Source organism: Gopherus flavomarginatus, chromosome 14 (assembly GCF_025201925.1).
Source record: "Gopherus flavomarginatus isolate rGopFla2 chromosome 14, rGopFla2.mat.asm, whole genome shotgun sequence".
Classification (NCBI taxonomy): Eukaryota; Metazoa; Chordata; order Testudines; family Testudinidae; genus Gopherus; species Gopherus flavomarginatus.
The window spans coordinates 17,720,709-17,745,646 of record NC_066630.1 but is presented as its reverse complement, the minus strand read 5'-3'; positions in this window follow the sequence as shown (position 1 = coordinate 17,745,646).

Sequence of the window (24,938 nt, the reverse complement as noted above, 5' to 3'; positions counted from 1 at the left end):
TTGAAATTAAACTTAGTTTTGCACTATAACCTTTATTTCAGTGTAGTGTACACTGGTAATGCAAACACAGTTCAAACAGCTGGGACAGGCTTGTGTTTACTAAAAAGTCCTCTATTTCAGGAAGGAAAGCCACATAATTTTTTAAATATGATTAATCACTTTGCCCTTTATATGTCATCAGGTGGATGGAGCTGAAGTTTGTGCTCAAAAGTATAACATTCTTATCTTACTTCCCGTCCTCTTGGTATTTTTGGATTGCTGTAATTGTGTTTCTACAGTCCCTGCTTTGCTCGAAGTCCTGAGGAACTCTGTGTGTGTGTGTGTGTGTGTGTGTGTGTGTGTGTGTGTGTGTGTTTGTGTGTGTGTGTGTGTGTGAGAGAGAGAGAGAGAGAGAGGATGTCTTTCAGGGGTTGGCAGGGCTGTGGAGGGGGAGGGAGAGAAAAAGAAACCTCCTGAGGAAAACATGGCTTTATTCCACACAAACACAATGGCCAGTTCATGAAATCAGCAACAATCTATTTGTTTCACTATTGTTCTGTTAGTTAGTCACTGGCTTTTGACATAAAAAATGACTAGTCACACCCCTGTGGAGTTTGTGGGGGTTGTGAGTATTCGACCCCTGTCCAGATCAGCCCCTGAAATAAACAGGGTAATCAGATCACCAGCCACAACTAGAACAAAATAAATCATTAGCAATGTGCGCCCACATGTATTTCCCATACACAATCTGCTCCTGGACTTGGATATGTGATTTTCAATGGGGCAATAACATTTTCAGCCTGCAGTAAAGGGGTGTTAAGGGCTGTCAGCATTGTGCGAGATCATTCTGTTGGTCATTATAGGCCAGATTGTGGCCTCAGTTTGCATATCTGTGTAAATGGGCCCAAGGTGCTGGCTTCACAAGTGCAGGGAGGAGAGCAGCTTTCACTGGGCTACCACATTCCCTTCTGAGTAAACCAGGCTGTATGGGCAGAGCCTTGGCTCTAACACCTCAACCTGTTGCCTGTCTAGATCTGTCAGTACAGCAGAGGAAGCGCAGTGCACCAGGTCTGGATCTGGTACAGGGTATTTCTCTCTTCTGGAAAGCAGATGATCCCTTCGACTCTCACTCAGCCTTCTGGTCTGCTCCAGAAACCATGTGCCAATGTGCTGCTGCTGCTGCTCAGGGCTCCTGGCACAGCCCCATGGCCTAGTGAAGATTTTAACCCACTGGATTGTAATTTACTCATTCCTTCATTTATTTACTTTCATTCAGGGTTAGACAAAGTAACGCTTAGCTTTTATTAGCATAGTGTAAAAATTCCTTACCTACTGTATTTTGCAGAACTGTACTCCCTAAACAATTCAGTATTTTCCTTTTCCTGTCAATATGTATTCTGTTTCATGCACTGTTATTGCCACTCAAATTTACATGACATTTCATGCCTTTAAAAAACAAAAGAATACTATTTTTATTTGTGTAATATCCTGACTTGTGAGTAGGCTTTGGCTGTATGGAATTGCTTAAAAACCATCCACTCACTCACCATCACTGACTGATTTGCAGGCACAAGAAACTCCTGCTTTTTCACTCTGGTGCTGATCTCTGCAATTTATTTGGATCAGATACTCATTATCCAGATGGAGAATGTGTATGAGATCTCAATTAGAAAGGGAGCAGTTCAGGGCACTTCTTAAACATTAATGATCTGGACGATGGGTGTGGACTGCACTCTCAGCAAGTTTGCAGATGACACTAAACTGGGAGGAGTGGTAGATACACTGGAGGGTAGGGATAGGATACAGAGGGACCTAGACAAATTAGAGGATCGGGCCAAAAGAAACTTGATGATGAGGTTCAACAAGGACAAATGCAGTGTCCTGCACTTAGGACAGAAGAATCCCATTCACGGTTACAGACTAGGGACCTATGAAGCAGTTCTGCAGAAAAGGACCTAGGGGTTACAGTGGACGAAAAGCTGGATATGAGTCAACAGTGTGCCCTTGTTGCGAAGAAGGCTAATGGCATTGGGCTGTATAAGTAGGGGCATTGCCAGCAGATCGAGGGACATGATCATTCCCCTCTATTCGACATTGGTGAGGCCTCATCTGGAGTACTGTGTCCAGTTTTGGGCCCCACACTACAAGAAGGATGTGGAAAAATTGGAAAGAGTCCAGCGGAGGGCAACAAAAATGATTAGGGGGCTGGAGCACATGACTTATGAGGAGAGGCTGAGGGAACTGGGATTGTTTAGTCTGCAGAAGAGAAGAATGAGGCAGGATTTGATAGCTGCTTTCTACTACCTGAAAGGGGGTTCCAAAGAGGATGGATCTAGACTGTTCTCAGTGGTACTGATGTCAGAACAAGGAGTAATGGTCTCAAGTTGCAGTGGGGGTTACCTGGGAGGTGGTGGAATCTTCTTCCTTAGAGGTTTTTAAGTTCAGGCTTGACAAAGGCCTGGCTGGGATGATTTAGTTGGGTTTGGTCCTGCTTTGAGCAGGGGGTTGGACTAGATGACCTTCTGAGGTCCCTTCCAACCCTAATATTCTATGATTCTATGAACTATATGTAAATCCCCCACAAACTTCCCTGCAGTGACCTAACATGCAAAGAGAACCCTTAACTGTTCAGATTATCAGTTGTACTATACGGCATTACTTGGGAGATGATCCCATTTCTTTGTGCTATAATTTTGAATTGTTGATGATTCTTGTTTGGCTAATGCAGATCTGAACACTGGAGGCCTGATCCCTGTATTCCTACCACCACAGTCAAAGAACCTTCTGAAGTCAGTGGGAGTTTTGGTTGTGTAGAGAATATGGGATTGGACTGTGGGACACTCTGTACCTCAGGGGAACTTGCTGCCAACCCCATGTTCGTCATGATAATATGATTGTGTGGTATCCAATGCAAAGTTTGTCACATTGGGTGTCTTCGGAAGGCTCATGATGCACTGAGCATTGTTGTTATAGTAATGTTATAGGTTGTAATTTCATGTACATAGTTATGAGGCTGAAAATGTGTCCTCATGGCTTAAAACAAGCCCAGGCAAAACTCTCCAGGAGCAGAGGGGTAGTTCACACCTCTTCAGGACATGTATGAGACAAACCCAGCCCAGCCTCACAGGAGCAAAGGATATTGGCCTAGGCAGCAACAAAGGGTCTGGACTCTGAGTGAGTCACTCCCCCTTCCCTTGGTCAGTTTGGAACTTCCCTTGATCAGTTTGGTAATGCTCACCTGACTCTGAAGGTGGGGTGGGGGGCAAAGCCAGGAGGGAAGAAAGGACATGATAAAAGGGAGAGACATTTGCCATGCTCTCTCTCTTCCACCTCCATCTACAGTCACCACCACCAAGTGACTGAAGCGCTGATCAAAGGGGAGAACTTGGCCGAAGGGCAACCAGCCAGCCTGTGGTGAGAAGCATCTAAGTTTGTAAGGGCACTGAAAGTGTTAAGATAACTTAGAATGCATTTTGCTTTTATTTAATTTGACCAAATCTGACTTGTGCTTTGATTTATGATCATTTAAAATCTATCTTTTATAGTTAATAAATTTGTTTATTCTACCTGAAGCAGTGCGTTTGGTTTGAAGCACGTCAGAGACACCCCTTGGGATAACAAGCCTGGTACATATCAATTTCTTTGTTAAATTGATGAACTCGTATAACTGGACACTGCAATACAGAGTTTCCTAGGGTTGTGTCTGGGACTGGAGATATTGGCTAGTGTCATTCGGTTGCACAAGCAGCGGCTGGTCAAAAGTGCTCACTTATGTAGCTGGGAGTAGCTTACATGCTAGAGGCTGTGCGTGAAGAGCCTGGGATTGGGGGTTCTCACAGCAGAGCAGGATAAGGCTGGCTCCCAGAGTCAAGGATTGGAGTGACCTAGCAGATCACTGGTCCAGATAACGCCAGGGGAACATCACAGACTGATACTGTACAAACCTTATTTTATCTGAGTTCTGGAATAGTTAAGGAGAGAGAGAGAGAGAGAGAGAGAGATGAGACTTTAAGTCCAGAAGGAAAACACCACTCTATTATATGCCTGCCAATGAGTCTACATGGCTGTCTCTCTATTTGTATGTGGTAGGTTTTGTATTATCTGTAATGTTTCTATTTAACTGGTCTTCATATGCAGACTCATTGTTTGCCAAATATCAGTGTTACCAGAAAAAAAAAATTGAGATGGCACCTCATTCACAAAAGTTCCTTTGAGATGAATTGCTTTTGCTAAGTACCTTTTATGGCATCTACTTTCTTTTTGATGTGAGCTGCTGGTGTCCCATTTTAATAGGACTTTCCTCTTATCATAAGAACTTGTAAGAGTATCGTATTAAGAGATTATCTGCTTGGTTTGGTTTATTCCTGCTGTCAACTTCATGATTCTTAACTCTTTTTACCCTTTGAAGACCTGCATCAAGAAATTTGACTTTGCCCGGAGATAGATATAGCAAAATCTCTTTAAAGTATTCTTTTAATGTTTATTATAAGACTTCCCATTATAAGGGAACATTTTTATATGTTCTAATACACGGTGTAAAGTTTGAAATAATAATAATAAAAAACTCTAACAAGAGTGTCCTCATGTTTTACTAATCTTGGAATGGTTAGCTAACTCATGGCTGTCAGGGAAGCATTGCTAATGCATAGGAAATATTACTGTTCAGTTTTCTTTTTTGCGATTCTTGTTATTGCATGCTATTCATCTCTACTACTTATAACACTAGGGATACATTTCTTTACCATTAGTAATCATTATAGCTGAATTGTTATCCAGCTGGATTGTGCTTGTGGTTATTAATTGATGGCTTTTTTCCTCTAAAATTCATTCCAAGTTCTCTTTTTTGTATGTGCTTTACAGAGCTTCTCATCACTACAAGTGTATATTGGGGAAGACTGTGACTTGTCCTTTTTGTCTGGCCGCTAGTCTACCACTTCCTCATCCAGGCAAGAAGTGAGCAGGATGGAGTGAGGAACTGGTTGAGCCTTGACTCTGCCCCTCTCTTTCTCGCCCCAGCGTGTCCTCTAGCACAGATGAACTGATGTGGGGGATTAAGTAACCTGTGCCAGGTAAAAGATTTGATGAGTGACAGTTTGGGCTGGGGACTGCTCCTGGGCAGCACAGCTCTGCACTGCCCTGTACTCAGGATAATCTGCCTTTTCAAATGGAAGACTCACAGAATTCTACTTCCCATAAGACAAACATTTTAGAATGCGAGGTGTCCCATCTCTGAAATTATCACAACCTTTTAACCTCCCCTGCATAAAGTGCTAGTTCTGTAGTGGAAGGCTTCTTTTTATTCCACTAATTTGGTGTCAAAAGCAAATTATTTAGTGACTTCACAGAGTTCAGATGAATGATGTCTAGGCCAAAGGGGGCATTTCTATTTTTATCTCTACATATTCTTATATTTTAAGAAGTGTTGCAGTCTCACAGGACATTAACCTTGTTCTCTCTTTCTGTGTGTGTGTGTGTGTGTGTGTATGTATTACATAGTTTTATATTTTCCCCTTTATCCTTTTATTTATTAATAACCCTAATTCATTTATCCTTTTGAATCTGAATTGGTATCTGCATTGCTAGACACAGTCACATTTTATCCTATTAAAATATTTAAGAACTGACCATTAAAACCCGAGCCGGGGTGAGAACCCTGGGTGGCTCCCTCACCCATCCTCCAGCTGGGAACCTTGATTGTCTTGTGGACTTACCTGAGCTGTGAAATTGATAAGGCTGCTTGGCTCCAGGCAGCATGGGAGGTGAAGAAATGAGGGCAGATTCATCCTGTTCCCTGGGGCAAGAAGCCCTGGGTGGCTTTCCGCCCACTCCCAGTGGGGAATGGGGAACCAAGGGCGGAGGAGGGGAACAGCCTGTCCGGAGCTTGTGGGGCAGCCTGATTCCCAGCAGGGAGCTGCCAGCGGAGCTTAGAGAGTGGGCTCCCAGGTTCCCGCACTGCCCCTCTTGTGTCGGTGGAAGCACTCCTTTTGAGGACCCAAGGAGGGTAGTATGGACGTGCACCATCACAGTAATTACAGATGTAATTTGTGATACTTAAATGTTCTGAACAGCACAAGCTAGCTGTCTAATTCAATGCCCAAGTGTTACGAAGCATTTACCCAGGCAGTTAATTGTGGGTACAGAATTGTGAGCACAGTTTTTTGTGGGTGTAAAATTTATGCTTACAAAATCAGATGGTTGTTATAACTTTCCCCATCTCCCCCCACCCAACCAATACCAGGCCCCATGTTCTTTGGGATGGGACATGATTTTTTTGGCACAGCTCCCTTCTTGTACAGTGCTATGTACACTTTTACTACTGTTAAATAACAGTAAGAAAGTAAAATGGAAATAAAGTGAACAAAACCAATGAAAAACTATAAAAAGGACCAGAAAATCAAAACTAGATTAAAATAATCAGAGCCCTCTAGGAATATGAAGTAAGAGACATACAAAGGAAATACTAAATCAGAAATCTTTTAAAAATTATTTGTGTGGCATAAATCTCAAACTTTCCAAAATAAAATGCAGGCGGGAAAATAATTCAGTAGAATTAGCAAAGGGATGTGAAATCAATAACTGTGATAAGAAAAGAACATATATATTTTCAGAAAAGAAAACTCTTCCAAAGACATACAAAAGAGCATTCTGTTTACATGTTCCCATAATGCATGGACAAGAGGGCACGGAATGAAATTAAAGAATACAATATTGAAAAGAGATAAAAACTAAGTATTTTAAATGTATGTAATTAACTTATGGAATTCACTGTTACAGGCTATTGTTGGGGCAAATATCTTTATAAAATGAAGAAAAAAAGACTTGATACAGAAGTGAGTAACAATCACATTTGCAGGAGCGCTGGAGAGAGGAATATTACAAGAGCAATCCTTGTGTTTCAGAGCTTAAGCTCACAGGAACAAAAAAAAACCCCTCCCATTATGTAGCTGTGCTTAGTTTGGTGCATTAGGACTGGGATGCCTTCCTTGGATGCATCTGCCATTGGTTACCAACAGAGATGATGTACTGGTCTAGGTGAACCATTACTTTGCTACTCTTTGGCAATGCTTAAGAAAATTGAACCCATAGTTGAAAAAGAACTAAACTTGTTCTGGAGAAACTTACAGACAAAGGCAATGGGGGCAGGCAGAAGGGAAGAGAAGAAAACATAGAAACAGGTGGTGAGGGCTGTTAACACAAAGACAGCACAATATTTAAAGGACAAAACATTGAAACAAAATTTGAAATAATAAAATCTTTGAGGTGCAAATTGGATGAAAAGAGCTGGTGTTCTGTAGGTACTATCAAGTAGCACATGGTTTTCAAGTATTAAAAAAAATTACTAGAAAATGGTAGGATAATTTCCGGGAAGGATAAAATAAGATGCATCTTTACAAAAGATATTTTTGTATTTAAAATATCCTGTACCCACCTGTGTTCAGATTGTAGTGATGAATGGCTGAAGAGCCATTGTCAATACTTGTAAAAACGGCTATCGTTCTTGATAAAGTTGGGCAAATTTCATAATCATAGTATCTAGCAGGGCATCAATAGCATTAGTCCAGTCCATAATAGTATAATGAGACATTATAACAAATACATTCTTGCAGCAGCACTTTAGGTTAATATAAAGGAATAACACAGTAAAATCTGAAGAGGAGAACATAACTGAGTTCTGGAACATAATCCATCCAAAATTTATTTCTGGGTTATACAAAACATTATCTACCAAAGAAACTGATATCCATTAAGAGATACTTGTTTGGGATGAGAAATATTGGATAATACATTCAGTTTGCACTTGGTAAGAGATGAAATACATTTGGCACAAAAAGTGATGGTGCAAACTTTATATCCTCTAAATGTATAATGTAGCTCTAAATTGGACTACTCATCACAGTCTAAGGAGAGGGTTGGAATTTGGTGGTATTGAAATCTTACTATGAGTCATGCATTTAGCGAATGTTAGTATCTGTCAACTGACATTTTTCTTTGTTTTTGTTTTGTTTTTACAAAAGAATCAAAATGAAGCTGCAGCTGGAAGGCATTCCATCCTCTTAACAAAATGTTGTGGTCTCCTTCCCAAGTTATTGGTGCATACTGGAAAAAAAAAGGTGTAGCACAATTTTAATGTCAGCAGATAACTCTATATGTTTAGAGAAAAGGCTCTATTTTCATGTATTTAGCTCTTAATTACAGAGAAATTAGTGCAAACCTTATATTGCTGGCTACTGTGTGCATTGTGGCTATTATGACTGAGAAATAAGTGCTATGCACTCAATGATTGCCCTAAGCTAGTTTCGTCTATCTGTGGCTCTTCATCTGATATATCCCAGACAGGATTTTACATGTTTCATCCAGACAGATACACCAGTTCATTTTCTTCATAGGATATCTGAACTGCAGCACAACATACTTTATTTCTTTTCAATATGTTTTGGGCCACTTTCACCAATGACATAAGCAGATTCAACACCACTGACCTGCTTATGCCAGTGATACATTTACCGGCGGTTCTGGTTTCTGTGAATCCTCTATACCATGTAATAGGGATTTTTAGCTCTAAATAGTAGGGGACATATATAAATCTCTGGATGCTCAGAAAGTATTGGATACTCAGAAAACATCCATTAAATATCATAACTAATACTTATATATTTTATATAATTATAATAAATTCTAGTTATTAATTATAATATAGCATATTATTGGGGTAGAATGGATAGAAGAGAATTTATAGATGCATGCAGAACAAAAGAAGATGCCTCTTCAGTCACCATTTTAGGGAACTCTTGGTTAACATACATGCAGGTTTTATGTTGTACAAGGACAAATTGCATATGTAGTTAGTTTCATTTACTCTTAGTAACATCACGTATTATCTAATGTAGAAACATCAGCATCCTGTGATGTGAATCTAGCTGAATAGATTGTGTGATTTATTTTATGTGATTTATGAGGGGACTACATTTTGATATGGACAGAGTGATTGGAATCTTGGGACGGAGGGGAGCAAATGCACTGTAAGTGTAGCTGGGGAATTCTGCTGGGGAAACATGCATGGCTTTATTGTGCAGAGAGAATGGGGAGGGAGCTTCTGTGTAGATAACAAAAAACCAAAACAACCCATCCTCAAACCTGACCAACCCTCCTGTAACTGCAGTATTCCAGGTTTCTTTGCTTGCATGCTTCATCCTTATTCCCACCCTTTTGTCTTTTTTAGACTATACACACTTTAGGGCAGAGTTTGCATTTTCCTCTGTGTTTGGAAAATACCTTACACACAGTATTATGCTGGGAGCTACCAGGATAATAATGTTAAATGACATCAAATTTAGGAAGATATTTAAGCACTGATTTCACTGGAACTACTAGCACGCTTACGTACCTTGCTGAATCAAGCTCATTATATGAAGCTTTGTGTTTCTTAAACATTTATAAATTGTATAAATATTTACAGAATGCTAAAATAATGTTTAAAACTCTTTCTTTACTAATGCCTAAGCGTACATTTCCTGACAAAAAATAGTGCGGATATCATGATACTTGTGGGCATCTCTATCTGCATTATGCAGTACACGTACACTTACAGAGATGTAACAACTGTGTGATATCACTCTTATTCTATTGTTGTTGCACCTCAAAAATATGCATAGTTATTCATCTGGTGCTAATAATTTTTGTTGATAGGCATCTAAAATTATTTTATTATCCTATGCTTGGAAAGACAGGCGAGTAGGTTTTCCCCTGGGCTACTAAGTTGCCCTGCTGATTTTTGTAAAATTGGATTAATTTCAATTGAATTAAAGTTGGATAAGGGTATGGCTACACTTACATTTGTGCAGCGCTAGGAGTTACAGCTGTGTTTGTACAGCTGTGTAGGGACAGCGCTGCAGTGTAGCCACACTGACAGCTACCAGCGCTGCAGTGTGGCCACATTTGCAGCATTTGCAGCGCTGTTGGGAGTGGTGCATTGTGGGCAGCTATCCCACAGAGCACCTCGTCCCATTTTGGCGCCGTGGGTTGTGGGAAGGGGACGGAAGGGTGCGGGTCATTCCGCTTCCTGTCCCAATGCCCTGTGGGGCTTCGCTACACATTCCAAGCAGTTTGATGCCATCGTGAGTCTGCAGCGCGATTTCTGTTACAAATGGAGCCCGAGCTGCTGAGGACCTTGCTGATGAACGTTGCCAGCACATCACGTTTGGCAGTTGAGCTATTCCTTCAGCTCCAAAGTGACAGTGAGGAGTCAGACGATGATATTGATTCGCCTGATGCGCAAGACACTAAATTGCTTGTGGCAGTAACGGACGTGCTCAGCACTGTGGAACGCCGCCTTTGGGCTCGGGAAGCAAGCACTGAGTGGTGGGATCACATCGTCCTGCAAGTCTGGGATGATGAGCAGTGGCTGCAGAACTTTCGGATGAGAAAAGCCACTTTCATGGGACTGTGTGAGGAGCTCGCCCCCACCCTGCAGCGCAAGGACACGAGATTGAGAGCTGCCCTGCCGGTGGAGAAGCGGGTGGCTATTGCAATCTGGAAGCTGGCAACTCCAGATGGCTACCGATCGGTCGCGAACCAGTTTGGAGTGGGAAAGTCGACCGTTGGAATAGTGTTGATGCAAGTTTGCATGGCCATTAATCGCACCCTGCTAAGAAGAACCATGACTCTGGGGAACGTGCAGGACATTGTGGATGGCTTTGCACAAATGGGCTTCCCTAACTGTGGAGGGGCGATAGATGGGATGCATATTCCTATTCTGGCACCACCCCACCTGGCATCCGAGTACATTAATCGCAAGGGGTATTTCTCTGTGGTTCTCCAAGCGCTTGTGGATCACCGTGGGCGCTTCACTGACATTTACTCAGGATGGCCTGGAAAGGTGCATGAGGCACGCATCTTTCGGAACAGTGCCCTGTTCAGGAAGCTGCAGGCCGGGACTTTTTTCCCAGACTGCAAGATCACAGTAGGGGACGTCGAAATGCCCATTGTGATCCTTGGAGACCCTGCTTACCCCTTAATGCCATTGCTCATGAAACCGTATACAGGGAAGCTTGACAGGAGCAAGGACCGGTTCAACTACAGGCTGAGCCGGTGCAGAATGACTGTAGAGTATGCTTTCGGCCGTTTAAAAGGACGCTGGAGGTGTCTTTATGGGAAGCTAGATTTGGGGGAAAGCAGCATCCCCACTGTTATATCTGCGTGCTGTACCCTCCATAATATTTGTGAAGGGAAGGGTGAAACATTCAGTGAGGAATGGACCTCTGAGGTTCGATGCCTAGAGGCTGAATTTGCACAGCCAGAGAGCAGGGCTACTAGAGAGGCTCAGCACAGGGCTTCAAGGATTAGGGATGGCTTAAGGGAGCAATTTGAGGCTGAAAGCCAACAGTAATGTTTGGTGCCTTGCACGGGTGTGAAGTGCAGTGGTTACAATGATTTGCTGTGCCTGTTTTTCCCTTGGGGTACAGTATTTCTCACTTTCTGCAATAATAAAAAATGTTTTAAAAGCCAAGAAATCATTTATTCAAAATACAGTACATAAAAGGGCAGGGGGGTAGGGTGGTGGACTGTACATTCAGAGGTTTGAATATGTCCTGCCTGGATTGCTGTGCAATGCCTGCTGCACTGCAGGATTAATATGCTCCATGGTGATGGGGGTTGAATGCATAGGGTAAGGGTTGTAGTTCTCAGGGCTGGTAGGTGTATGTACAGGTGTTGGGGGCAGCTGGTGGTGGTAAGAACCAGGCTGTGGGAGAAAGGTGTTTTGAGCAAACACTGGGGAACAAGGGAGAGAGCTTTGAGGGTGGGAGGTGTTAGCACGGTACTGATCTGCCTGCATGGCTACGAGAGACTGCATACAGTCCGTTTGGCGTGCCAGGAGGCTTATCAGCTGCTTTGTGCTTTTCTTGGTAGCCAATTCCTTTCTCCTGCTTTGTGCTTCCCTTCACTCATGCATTTTCTTTCTCCAGTCCTGCAGCCTCTTACTCTCTCTGGCATACTGATTCATAACTGCTTTCACCAAATCTTCTTTGCTTTTCCTTGGCTTGCGCCTCAAGTTCTGTAGTCTTTGAGAAGGCTGTGATAGGGCCCGAGGATTCAAGGACACTTAAAAAAACAGAAATAGAAACATTTAATACAGAGGCTACATTGTTTATTATCACAGTGAAGGAGTTTGTAGACTATTTGTAGCATCATTTACACATAGCAAACATAGCACAGAGAGGCCATAGCAGCGAAGACATGGTGAGTAATGGGGTGAGTGTTTCTGCCGCGACTCACCTGGGAAGGGGAGCTGCTGGAGTCAGGGCTCACTGGGGTTTCTGTGCATTGGGGAAAGCAGAGAGCAGCTGTGGGGAAAGTGCACTGAACACCACCCACACAATTGCCACAGCAGTTACTCCTCTGGGAAGGGGAGCTGCTTGAGTCAGGGCTCACTGGGGTTTCTGTACATTGGGAAAAGCAGAGAGCAGCTGGGGGGGACCTGCACTGAACACTATCCCTACATTTTCAACAGGATTTTCTACTGCCAGATATATCACTGCTGCGTGTTACCTGGGAAGAGAGGGAGGGTCTTCTACAGCAATGTGGATTCTGCCCTGGTCCCTATGCAGCTAGCCTGTGTGCAGCAATGGTCCCCCCACCCCTCACAGCACAGTGGCACGGATGCATTAGCCTGACTGGGACAAGGACCACGGTGGCTCTCCCTATAAACTTGTGCAAGCACATTGCCCACGCTCTGGCTGAAACTTTTGAAGAGATTACTGAGGCTGATTTAAAGAGATGTGATAAACCAAATCAATGGGCTATTCCACATCTAGGCATACATGCATGCAGCCATAACCCCCCCCCTCCTCCTCTCCCAAAACATTTCCATCCTTAAAATAAAAGCTGCTTACCAGGAACCTGCTCCTCTGCTTCTTCTTCACCAACAAGTTCCAGCTGCTGCGACTGGCTAGCTTCCTCCTGGCTTGAGAAGATCTCCTGGCTGCATGTCTCCTGGGACTCTGGGGTGTCTCCCTCCACCCCAGTAGCCTCACTCTCGGCTTCCTCTACACCCTCCCCCACTTCTCCCTGCTCTGAACTCTCCATCGTGGTCCTCGGATTGGCAGTGGGGTCACACCCAAGTATGGCATCCAGCTCCTTCTAAAAATGGCAGGTTGTGGGGGCAGCTCCTGAGCGGCGGTTTCCCTCACGGGCTTTGCAATAGGCACTCCGCAGCTCCTTTGCTTTAACCCTGCACTGCAACGCGTCCCGTTCATGGCCCCTTCGCTGCAAGGACTTTGATATCTGCCCATAGGTATCATAATTTCTATGGCTGGAACGCAGCTGTGACTGCACGGCTTCCTCTCCCCAAACACTGATGAGTCCTGCAGCTCGGAAGTGTTCCATGCTGGGGCTCGTTTGGGGCGTGGAGGCATGGTCACTGATTGATTGATTGCACTCCACACCTGGCTGAGCAAACAGGAAGGGGATTTTTAAAATTCCCGGGGCATTTAAAGGGCGGGTCACCTGAGCCCAGGGCAGTGGAGTGCGAAATGATGAGCAGAGTGGCTGAAAAGGTATGCTGGGATACCTCCTAATACCCTGGAGGCCAATAAAAGCGCTTTTGGTGGCCACACTTGATGACCAGTGCTGCATCACCAGCGCTGGAATCGCTACACCCCAAGCAGACCAGGTGTAAAGCCAGCACTGCAGCCAGGGAGTTGCAGCGCTGGCTGTGCTTTTCAAGTGTGGACACAGAGTGAGTTGCAGCGCTGTAACCCCATCACCAGCGCTGCAACTCTCCAGTGTAGCCAAGCCCTTAGATTCCATTGATTTGATTTCAATGGAAGATAGGAACCTAAATCCTTTTGAGGACCTGGTCCTTAGTAATTCTAAATTGAATCCTTATTTCCTTTGAAGTGTGACCAGGTTCACCCCTCTCCCCGCGACAATGCTAACTGTAGCATTAAGACCTACCAAGATTTAAATCCTGGTGATTGTTAACTCAGATTCTCCTTTTGCTAGAACTGGTGACAAAAAGCATGCACTAAGGTTGAGACAGATGAATATTTAAAACGATAGTGAATTACTCTGCCATGTTACAAGTGACAAGTTAAATTCTGTTTTATATTCATGGCTCCATCTGAATTGTTAGGAATGTATTACTATAAAAAAACCTAGATACTAATAACCATCCTTCTTTTTGGGAAAAAAGATAATTGAGCGATGTCTTATATTACACAGTACCTTGACTGAGTTTTATTTATAAGTATCTTGATACCTCCTCAGGGTAGTGATGTTAACCTATTAGCACATTTTGACAGTTTTTCGAACAGGTTGGCTCTGTGAAACAGAACTGTATAAAATTTAACCTTCTAAAGTTTGCATATAATGTGCCATAATAGGAACAATAAAACAAGAGCTTGCTGCTTCTCAATTTTCAGAGCAATAAAACACACCCTTTTATCTCTGAGAGATGCTTCTTACTGCTGGCATAGGGCACAAAAGTTCAGCCACTTGAAATCCTGCAGAAAACTATGGGCTTCCAGATTTGAAAATGTGTGGGCTTCATTTCAGCAGTCTCAGATGGAACAGGGCAAATATTCTCTGTGCGTCTCCTCCTCTCTTTTCTAAGGGAAATGCATCAATAGTAGGAATGATGACAGGCTGCTGTGATCAGCTCAGAATAAGAGCTTCGTACTTGGCAACCCATTTGATCCAAGATGTCTGGCTTTCTTCTATTGTAATTTGCTTTTTTCCTGTTGCCCCTTGCATTATTTTGAATGTGCTACTCTTTAGGAGTTGATTGCAGCAGTAGTTAAGTCAACAATAAACATTCCAAATCCACAGTAAAGTCAACAACTACATAGTCCGGATGTTCCCTTTTTAAAGTTCCCAGTACTTATTCTTGGCTCATGGTAAACTAAACAACAATCCCTCTCTATAAGAGACGATGCCTAGTAGATTGAACATCAGAAAATGAGCCTTTGTTTCCCTTTCAGTGCAGGTTATTAAACCCTCTATCATACAGGAAAGTGTTTTCTGATATAAGGTCACCATAACAGCTCTCCCAGTATTAACCCCCAATATATTTTCTTTCACTATAACAATCTCTTTTTATTACACACAGAATGCTCTGCTCATAGAAATGCTCAACTGGGGTTTTGCAAGTACTCTAAGCACAAATTAGAGATGATGTGGATATAAAAAAAAGGCGGGGGGGGGGGTCAAACTCCATCCTCCCCAGTAAGGTTACAAAGGCTTAAAGGCTTCAAACAAAAATAGAGTTGAGTTTTTCCCCAGCCTATACTGGAAAGATATTTTATTTTTCTTTTAAAGAAAACAAGATCTTTTTTAAAGCTCTCAGTTCTGCTTTCAATTACATTCTTAATTTACTTTGCAGTTAAAATGGCTATGGAAATCTAGTATTCTTGCAGGCCCTGATCCTGAGCCCACTGAAGTCAATGGAAAGATTCAAATTGACTTCAGTGGGCTTTGGATGAAGCCTATCCTCCATATATGCTAGCCTTTAAACTCAAAAATTCATCACTCAGGCATGCAAGAGATTACGTGTACATACAGAGAGCTAGGCTGAGGCCCCTTTGAACATTTGGCTCCAAGGATTGGAGATAACTGTTATGCAGCTACTAAACATGATGATGTCCCATTCCTTGTACAGCATGAATCAAAGTCAAACGCTGAGCTGTACATAAGCATACATCCTAAAAACCTCAGCTGGCCAGGGACCTAAAGGTGCAGATGTTACTCTAGTCTGCCCCAAGACCAATGGAGTAGACCTGCAGTATGTGCTGAATATTTGACATTAAAAATTATGTGAAATTTTTCAGTTAGAATATTTGGCAAATATATTTTTGTACACTCAGCTCTTAAGAAAAATTTATTTAAGAAAAATTAAATATATCTATTAAAATAGCAAAATACATTGAATAAATTATTAGACACATAATATTCAGCCTGCTCCAAGACGGTGTTGACAGATTCTCCACAGTGAGAACTGCCAACCCGAGTATTCTGGGGTGAGGCTGTCTCTCACAGGCTGAAATTTATGTATTTTAGGGTTTGATCCAACACCCATAAGAGTCATTAGATTTCAGTGGTCATTGAACAGGCTCCATAATGCGTAGGTTTTGTGCACAGTACTCCTTCCCCAGAGGGTGGGTGGTCTGTAGTGCCGTACCCATACTGAACATAAATACACTGCCTGAAGAAAGAATCTGCTCCCAGGAGCCCTGCTGAGTATAGGCAGTTAAGAGAGGGCTGAGGCGGTAGGGGGCAGTGGTTGCACCATATTAAGAGCCTGCATTTTAGTTTCCAGCCCATCACAGAGTGGGCATAATTAGAACATCCAGGTTAACCCAAACCAGCATAGGTGATGGGGAGCTTGACAGAGACATGGAGGGCATACAAAGAAGGGGAAAGAAACTATTAGGGGAGGTAAGTGAGATAGAAGGAGACAATGAGATTGTTGGAATCCTAGTAGGAGATTTAATGTTTCTATGATGTTTTGAAAATGCCATGTGCCATGTAAGTGCTGCCACTGATTTCATTAGCCTCGTGGCACAGAAGGTGAAGAGAGAGAGAAATGTGGGTATAGTGAGGGAGAATACCATGAGGGGAATCAGGAGAGAGACTAACTGGAAAGAAGTAGGTAAGGAGAAAGCACAGAGGTTAGTTGCTGGAATGATGGAAAGGAAGGAACAGAAAAATTAGGGAAAGCTCGGGAAGGAAGAAAAATGTCGGGAGATCTAAGAATGAAAAATTGGTAACAGGGGAAATGAAATAGAAAAAAGAAGATGGAAAAAAGAAAAATACTGAAAAGAAAACAAAAGGAAAGAACTTGAGAAATGAAAAAAAATACAAGTAAAGAAAGGAAAGACAAACAGCTGTAAGGTTTCATTCTTTTCACCATAAATTTGTTCATTTTCCAGCATCTTTTTGTATATTGTTAGCAGAAAAAGGGGGTGTCTGAATAGAGGGAGAGAGACTAATTTTAAGCCTAGATGAGGGAGATTATTGGGGACATCATGGCCTGGGAAGGCAGGTGTTTATCAAGCTGACAGGGGCTCTGGGATGATGGGGGCCATTTATTTGCCATTTGGAGCATTGCCATTAGGAGGCAGTTGAAGATGATAACCGGACATTGGGTAATTACTTAGAACAATTCCTTCTAGTCTAGTTAATGACAACCGGTGGCAGCTGGGAAGCTTGATGCAATTGTTTGTTGAAAAATCAAACAGACCATGTAAAAACCTAAATGGTGTGTTCTTCAACAGTGTTACTTTATGTGTATGCATTGGGTGCCTTTTGTTTTTGGCAGCTGAGTTACATAAACAGGACTGGTAGTAGTAACTCTTTTAAAGCAGCATCTACTTTGACTTTCTATGTAACCATCTGAAATTGCTAGAGAATGAATCAAATGGGAAGTCAGTTAGAGTTCTATCAATCTCCTTGAGGAGTTCGATTTAAATTATGTCAATCACATTTGATTGTACAATTGCTGCCTTGTTTTTAGTTTTGTTTCTGTTTCTGAGAGGGCTATTTCTCAGCACTCTCATTCACTGCTTGACACAGTAGGAAAATCTTGCAGGGCCAAGGAAAATTAGTGCCACTGGATGGACTATGTATATAGAGAGATGTATTAGCAGCAGTAGCATGCCCCTGGAACTTAGTAATAGTGGCACTAGTGACATTTTTTGGCAAAGAAAGAGACCTACTGGGGACCAGAGTGACACTGGCCGCTGACTTTTCCTTTTTTACATTTTAAGCGTACATGTAGCACATGGAGAGAAAAAGAACGTAAACAGTTCAAATGTTGACAGTTGGTATTAGTATGCGAACGTATGTAACTGGCATAAAATTAACAGGTTATATTCTGCCAAGTTTCTTCCTAACTGATGTCATTCAGGCTCCTCAGTAGGTACTGGAACACTAAAACTCCAATCTCCCCACAGTCCTTAGCTGTTCAAATAAGACAATACAGTTTCTCAGTAGTTCTCAAAACTGGAAATTAATTTCTCTGAGATCTTAAAAAATGATGATGCCTTTGAGCACAGTCTTGCAAAGTGCTGAGTGCCTCAGCTCCCATTGGCTTGTGGGTGAAGGGAGGCATTCCACGCCTGGTATGATCAGGTATTTAGTTCCTGCATTTCATGTTTCGCAGCAAGTCCATGGTTTCCTTGTGGGTCCTGGGATAAAAAGTGTGGTATAGCATCTCTGTTTTCTAATTTCACCTTCTCAGTCGGGAGATTGGAGTTTTAGTGTGAACAGCTAATTAAGCACAAAGACAGTGAATGGCTTGCCAACTACAAAACCAGTTTCTCCTCCCTTGGTTTTCACACTCCAACTGCTAAAACAGGGCCTCATCCTCCCTGATGTCTGTTAGTCTGTAAGGTGCCACAGGATTCTTTGCTGCTTTTACAGATCCAGACTAACACGGCTACCCCTCTGGTAGGGGAAAAAAGGCATATGTGTCTTGATTCAGTGCCCATTAAAGTCAATGGGAGTCTTTCTATTGATATCAGTAGACTTCAGATAAGGCCCATGCAGAATATTACTTACTCTCTGTCACAGCAGAATTTGAGAGAGAGAAGCTCTTTACAATCAGGCGGCTTATTCCACCTCAGAGGAGGCTTACTTCTAGTGATGGGTAAAGTTTCCTCTATGTATGTGAGAAATCCATGTGCAGTGAGGCCAAAATATTGTCCTTGAGCAGTCTGTAAATTACCTTTGATTGTCTAATCTTTTTGGGTAAAAGACATGTCACATTAACAAAGCACATTATTGGGACTTACTAAACGCACCCATGAAATCAGCAGTTACATTGGTCTTGTGCATTGACATTGGTAGTCTACGTCTGTTTGCTACTTTTTGCATGAGAAATGGATGCTTTCTGAATTTTTTGTGGGTACAGTTAAGGGGACCAACTAAAACTGTTGTCCTTTATGTTAAACAATATGATTTGAAAGTCATCCCTTTATCTACTACTTTGAAAAATGCACATGCATGTGCCTTTCCTTTTGCTTTAAGCATTGTGTTTTACTGAAATTGAATCTGAAAGATCTGAGAAATCAAGAAATACTCTGGCTTGGTCTAAGGAGATTTCAGTTTAAATCGATGTGTCAAAACAGTAGGGAATGTTATCAGGTACAGTTTCTTTATGTGATAACAGTAGCTCGGTGATTCCTGAAAACCAAAATAATAACAGTCTTGTAAACAAGAGCCTAGTATGATTGTTCTTGACATTTTAATTTACTGTTTGTTAAAGGTCCGTTTGCTATGGCCTGAACAGGCTAAATTGGAATGAATTTGAACACTCATCACAGAAGTTTTGCTAAAACTGCTTATAACGTAGTGTGTTACCTGCTAAGAAAAGGGATTTAATATGCAGTTGTCTTCAGCTGACAGAATCTGACTTGGATAGTTTTATTCAGTATTCTTATTGATCACATTTCCAAGATTATCTCTTTCCACAGATGGTCTTCACTTCTGATTACCTCCATCTGACAGAGTAACATTCAGCCTGTGTGTAACTATAAGCTTCTTCTCAACTTGTTCTATTGATATAACTTCAATTAATTGCATGCATATAACAGAACATAATACAATTGTCCCTTAAATATACACTCCTGTTGCTAATTTCAATAAATATTATTTTTTTCTGAATTGTATCTGGAATTCAGTTTTCTCGCTGGGCCATCAGAATGAATTATTTCGATCTTCAGAATATAATGTAATGCACACTTGAGAAGTTATCACTGTAAGGAAAATAGATTTTGGGCTACAAGTTGATATAGGGCCCAGTCTCACAGCTCTTACTGAGACCCTTTGACTTGAACTGTTAATTGTTCATGTGTTCTTTCAAATTATTTCATATATTTCTAGAAACTGTTTTGATGGGCACATATTTAGACATGAAAAAAGAGAGAGAGAGAGACATCAGAATTGCACTATATTAACAAGAAATTCACCGATCAGCTGCCGTCCCCCCAAAAGAAAATTCCACTAGATAAAAAATGGTACTTTTTAGCTTCTTAAATACATCCCAGCAATCTTTACCAATATGTGTCTTTCACCAGCAGTTGTAATAATAATTTCCTGTGTTTATTTCTATTTTTCTTTGAACAAATTACATTGCCCTAAATGCTGTTTCTATTGAGTGATGCTTTTGGTGGTAGTATAGTTTTTATCAGTATTTCTTTTCTAAAACCCCATTTAGACTGATTAGAATTTTGTTGTGAAACTTTCGTCTGACGGAAACTTGTCATAGCATATAACAATTATTTATTTTTCCTTAACATTTAAATAAAATTATTTCAATTCATTTTAAGAACAAGATAAAGAAAAGCTCCCATGTGTTGTTTTTCTTTTTCTTTTTTGCCAGCATACAGTTAATCAAAATGTGAAAGCCACTTAACAGTTTCGGTTTTCTTTTGTTGTTGTTGTTTTTTTTAAATATATTTTTTCTATTTTCAGGTGAGATTGTGGGTGCCTTTGAGAATGAAAGAAAACTGTGTGTGAGAGATGCTGAGTCTTTTTATAAATCTGTGTAAAATGAAAAGCAGCAGAGTGATGGCTCTGCAATGTGAAGTTCTCCATTTATCCATATGGATCAGATTGAATAAAGGTAGCTGTAATGCAAGCTTTCACCACTCTACCTAAGGTTTCAACTCTGTTCTGGAGGCATCACCTGTAGCGCGAGAAGGTTGTTCATTGGGAGACATTCATATTCTGGATCACTTTCGTGTGATTACAGCAGATTTCCTTTCCCTTCCTCAGGTCATACTATGTTTTTTTTAATAGTTTTGAGGGGTAAAGTACATTATCCTTTAATTATAATCATGTATAAATATAAAGCGAGTAGCAAATTACATTTTGTACTGGACATTCAGAAAATAATCTTCATCCGACAGAATGTGAAAGCCACTTAACAGTTTCGGTTTTCTTTTGTTGTTGTTGTTTTTTTTAAATATATTTTTTCTATTTTCAGGTGAGATTGTGGGTGCCTTTGAGAATGAAAGAAAACTGTGTGTGAGAGATGCTGAGTCTTTTTATAAATCTGTGTAAAATGAAAAGCAGCAGAGTGATGGCTCTGCAATGTGAAGTTCTCCATTTATCCATATGGATCAGATTGAATAAAGGTAGCTGTAATGCAAGCTTTCACCACTCTACCTAAGGTTTCAACTCTGTTCTGGAGGCATCACCTGTAGCGCGAGAAGGTTGTTCATTGGGAGACATTCATATTCTGGATCACTTTCGTGTGATTACAGCAGATTTCCTTTCCCTTCCTCAGGTCATACTATGTTTTTTTTAATAGTTTTGAGGGGTAAAGTACATTATCCTTTAATTATAATCATGTATAAATATAAAGCGAGTAGCAAATTACATTTTGTACTGGACATTCAGAAAATAATCTTCATCCGACAGAATTTGTATGGTAAGAAGATGTGTGTGCTGGTAATGAAATAGCTTCTACCTCTTCCTATAGTTGCGATAACTTCTTTGACAACTACTCTGCCTTCACTCGTTAACCCTTACATATTCTAGCATTTAAGTAGAAGTTGTCACTTCCAGGGGAGGTAATTGCTTTTGATTACTTTGAGTCCACACTGAAAGCTTGTTTAATTGCGTATTGTGCAGTACCAAAAGGAAGGAAGCTATTTGTGTCACCATTATGCCAGCAGTGCATTAACCTATATCAATCACCTACATACACTTGCTGCATTTTAAATCAATAGTTCTTTAAACGTTCAGCCTGGTGTGATTTTTAAAGTCAAGTTCAGTCAGATATGTTTAACAGTGCTTTAAAAAAGTTATTACCAGCAGTATTGGTAGCAAAACACTCATGCTGCTTATGAGTTGGTTGGTATCCTGACTTTCACTCTTATCTAGATTATTTTTGGATAGTTTGGCAAATCTGTAGTTTCAGGCAGTTCAGCACATCTTTTCATAATACCACATAAATTCAACCATAAAAGCTAATGGACTGGAATACATCAAGGCTTTAAAGACTTATGGCCAATACTATATATTGTGTGCAGTGAAAGGGGCTATCAGCCTAGATTTGTCATACAGAATCTCAACCTGAAATTGAAAAACTATGTAAGCTTTCTTATAAGGGTGATCTTTCTTCCGTGGAGAATGATCTGACTTTTATTGAAATACAATAGTTACAAGTAGAATCTCTTGTAAGCAATCACTATTGGTGGCTAAACAAATCTTCTCATTGCTAAAAGGCAAAATGACTCATGAAAAAGCAAAGATGCTTGCTTGAAAAGGAATGGTCACCACTTTAGTCAACAGCCAACATAACAGTACAAGTGGTAGGCTGATCTTGCCAATTTTAATAGTCCAACTGCTTCCCAGGTAACTAGTAAAGGTCTCCAGATCTGGCCTCAGGCCACTATGATTCTGGAGGAGTCAAAAACCTTTGCACTGCAACCTTCTCCACTACTTGGTAAAGGTTCATGTCTCCTCATAGGTCTGTAACATTTTGAAATAGGTCTCTGTGTGTATGCCTATACTGCAATTAGACACCCGTGGCTGGTCTATGCCAGCTGACTTAGGCTTGTGGGACTTGGGTTGTAGGGCTCTTTAATTGTGGTGTAGCCACCTAGGTTTGGGCTGAAGCCTGGCTCTAGGACACTGCAAGGTGGGAGAGTCCTACACCTTGGGCTGCAGCCCAACCTGGAATATCTACACTGCAGCAAAACAGACCCGTGGCCCTAGCCCCGTGAACCAGAGTCAACTGGCATGGGTCAGCTGCAGGTGTCTAATCTTAAAGCCAGCAATGTATTTAGGTGTATGCTTACCTTTAAAGTCAACTGGATTTATTTGCTTAGTGGCACTGGTCTGTGACTATTCATGTGCTAAAGTGAACATGCACTTGATTATGATCTCAGTGAGTTAGTGAAGGAGCTGAGAATAGAACTAAGAGTCTCGGGCTTCCGCTACCCTCTTCCTGCTACTAGACCACACTTACATAGGGGAAATGTATCTGTTCTATACTATTTACAACACAGTGATGCTGTATGTTCTTGTCAGATGATTTTAGAAAATAAAATATTTGAGCAATGTAAACATAGAATATGAACATATATCACCCAAACCACCAGTCATAACAGTATCAATTATAGATTCAACTTGATGTAAATGAAACTACATGTAAAATTAGACACAATTAGTACAGCGGAGACAAAAGTTACCATATATACTCATTCATAAGATGAATATTTTTAGTAAAAAAGGGAAGCCCTAGAGAAGGGGGTTGACTTATGAATGGTATAGAGTGGGAGAGATGGGACACAGCCCCTCCCCCTAACAGAGGGAGGAAGGAGAGGCAGCAGAGCCAGAAGGGAAGAGGCGGGGCCAGAGTCTTTCTGCTTCTGGCCACACTACTCTCTCCTCCAGCCTCTGAAGCAGCTGCATCTCCGGGGCTGGCAGGCTGCAGCTGTGCCGCTCAGCCCAGCCCCCTAGAGCAGGCTGTGGCTGTGCTGCCTGGTGTAGTGGCACAAACAGCAACCCTCCATTTTTGCAACTAGTTGCAGTTTCTGCCAGGCAAAAGCGAAGGTTACTGAGCATGCTCAGTGCACCCAAAGTAGGGACTTGGGAGAGGGAGCTTTTTGTGTCATCACACTCGTGTGCCAGATCACAGTGGGGCATGCTGCAGCCATGCTGCCCAGCCTGCCGGAGCAGCTCCAGCCAGGCTAGAGACAACCTCCCCTGGCCTTGTAAACGAACTGGCTTATGATTGAATATATACAGTAGTTATTTAAGTCCAGTCACACAATCTCATGTTTTACTTAGCGTGTGAATCAGTATGTCTAAAGGCTATAATTGCCCTCAGTTCCATGATACTGTGGTATGTTATCGTATGATTAGGTCTTTGGCTTGACTAATAATGAAAGGGGGAAAAATCACAAAAAAGCAGAAATACTGTACTTCCATATTATGGACACAAAGATTAAAACTATAGTTTTAACTAGTTCCTATAAGTCAGGGGCACTTGAGTGTGATTTAATTTCTGAAAACCTTGTATGTTTAATCTTATGTGCTGGTATAAAACACTATGTATAATTTATGTGTAGTGCACAATATTACTAATGTATTCTGAATTTATTAGCACTCCAACTTTCCTCAGATAAGTTGGCAACGAATATTACATATAACTGCTGTCATGAGAGGCTTTTGCATCATGCTCTTGGATAATTTGTAATATATTGAACGTTGTCTTTGATGAAAAATCTTTAGTTTTTATCTAGGAGTTAAAATGATCTTTGAGCCTGGTGCATTAAATGAATCTATTGCAGTAAATACATATGGGTATTTTGGGTGTAAACCCTTTAATTGGTGCTGTTCAGACATAAACATTATTTTTTTGAAAGCTGGTTGTGCAATCAGCTGTCACTGTTGTAGGAATTCATCTTCATGGTCTATAGATTTGTCTTTCTCTGAGGTTTTTGTGTAAATAAATTCAAATTCTTTTTCATTTTAATATGATCTAATCAGTATGTATAATGCATTTTAATATAATAATTATTTAATTGTTACTAATTATTTAGTATAATTATTAGTTTTCTGCAGTTTATATGAATTGAATTGGGACAACTCCTGTACCCGCTAGCATTGCCAAAGAATTTTTTAGTATTTTTAAAAAATCAAGTTATTTAATAGTCTTTTGAGAGCTTAAAACTAAATCCTGTTTATTTACCAGTTTTTGCTTAATTTTTTCAAATGATAATTAATTACTATTAGTATTTTATTACTTTTCACTTATTTTATTAGAATTATATTTGACTGTTTCCTACTTTGCATACAAGAGCAAACCAAAACATCGTTTTCTTTTTTTTTTTCCCTTTTGTGAATTTTGTGCTTGTTAAGGAGACCCAGGGCCAGACTGTCAGCTGGCATAAATTCAGTGGAGCTACACCCATTTACACTAGGTCAGGATTTGGTCCAAGGTCTCC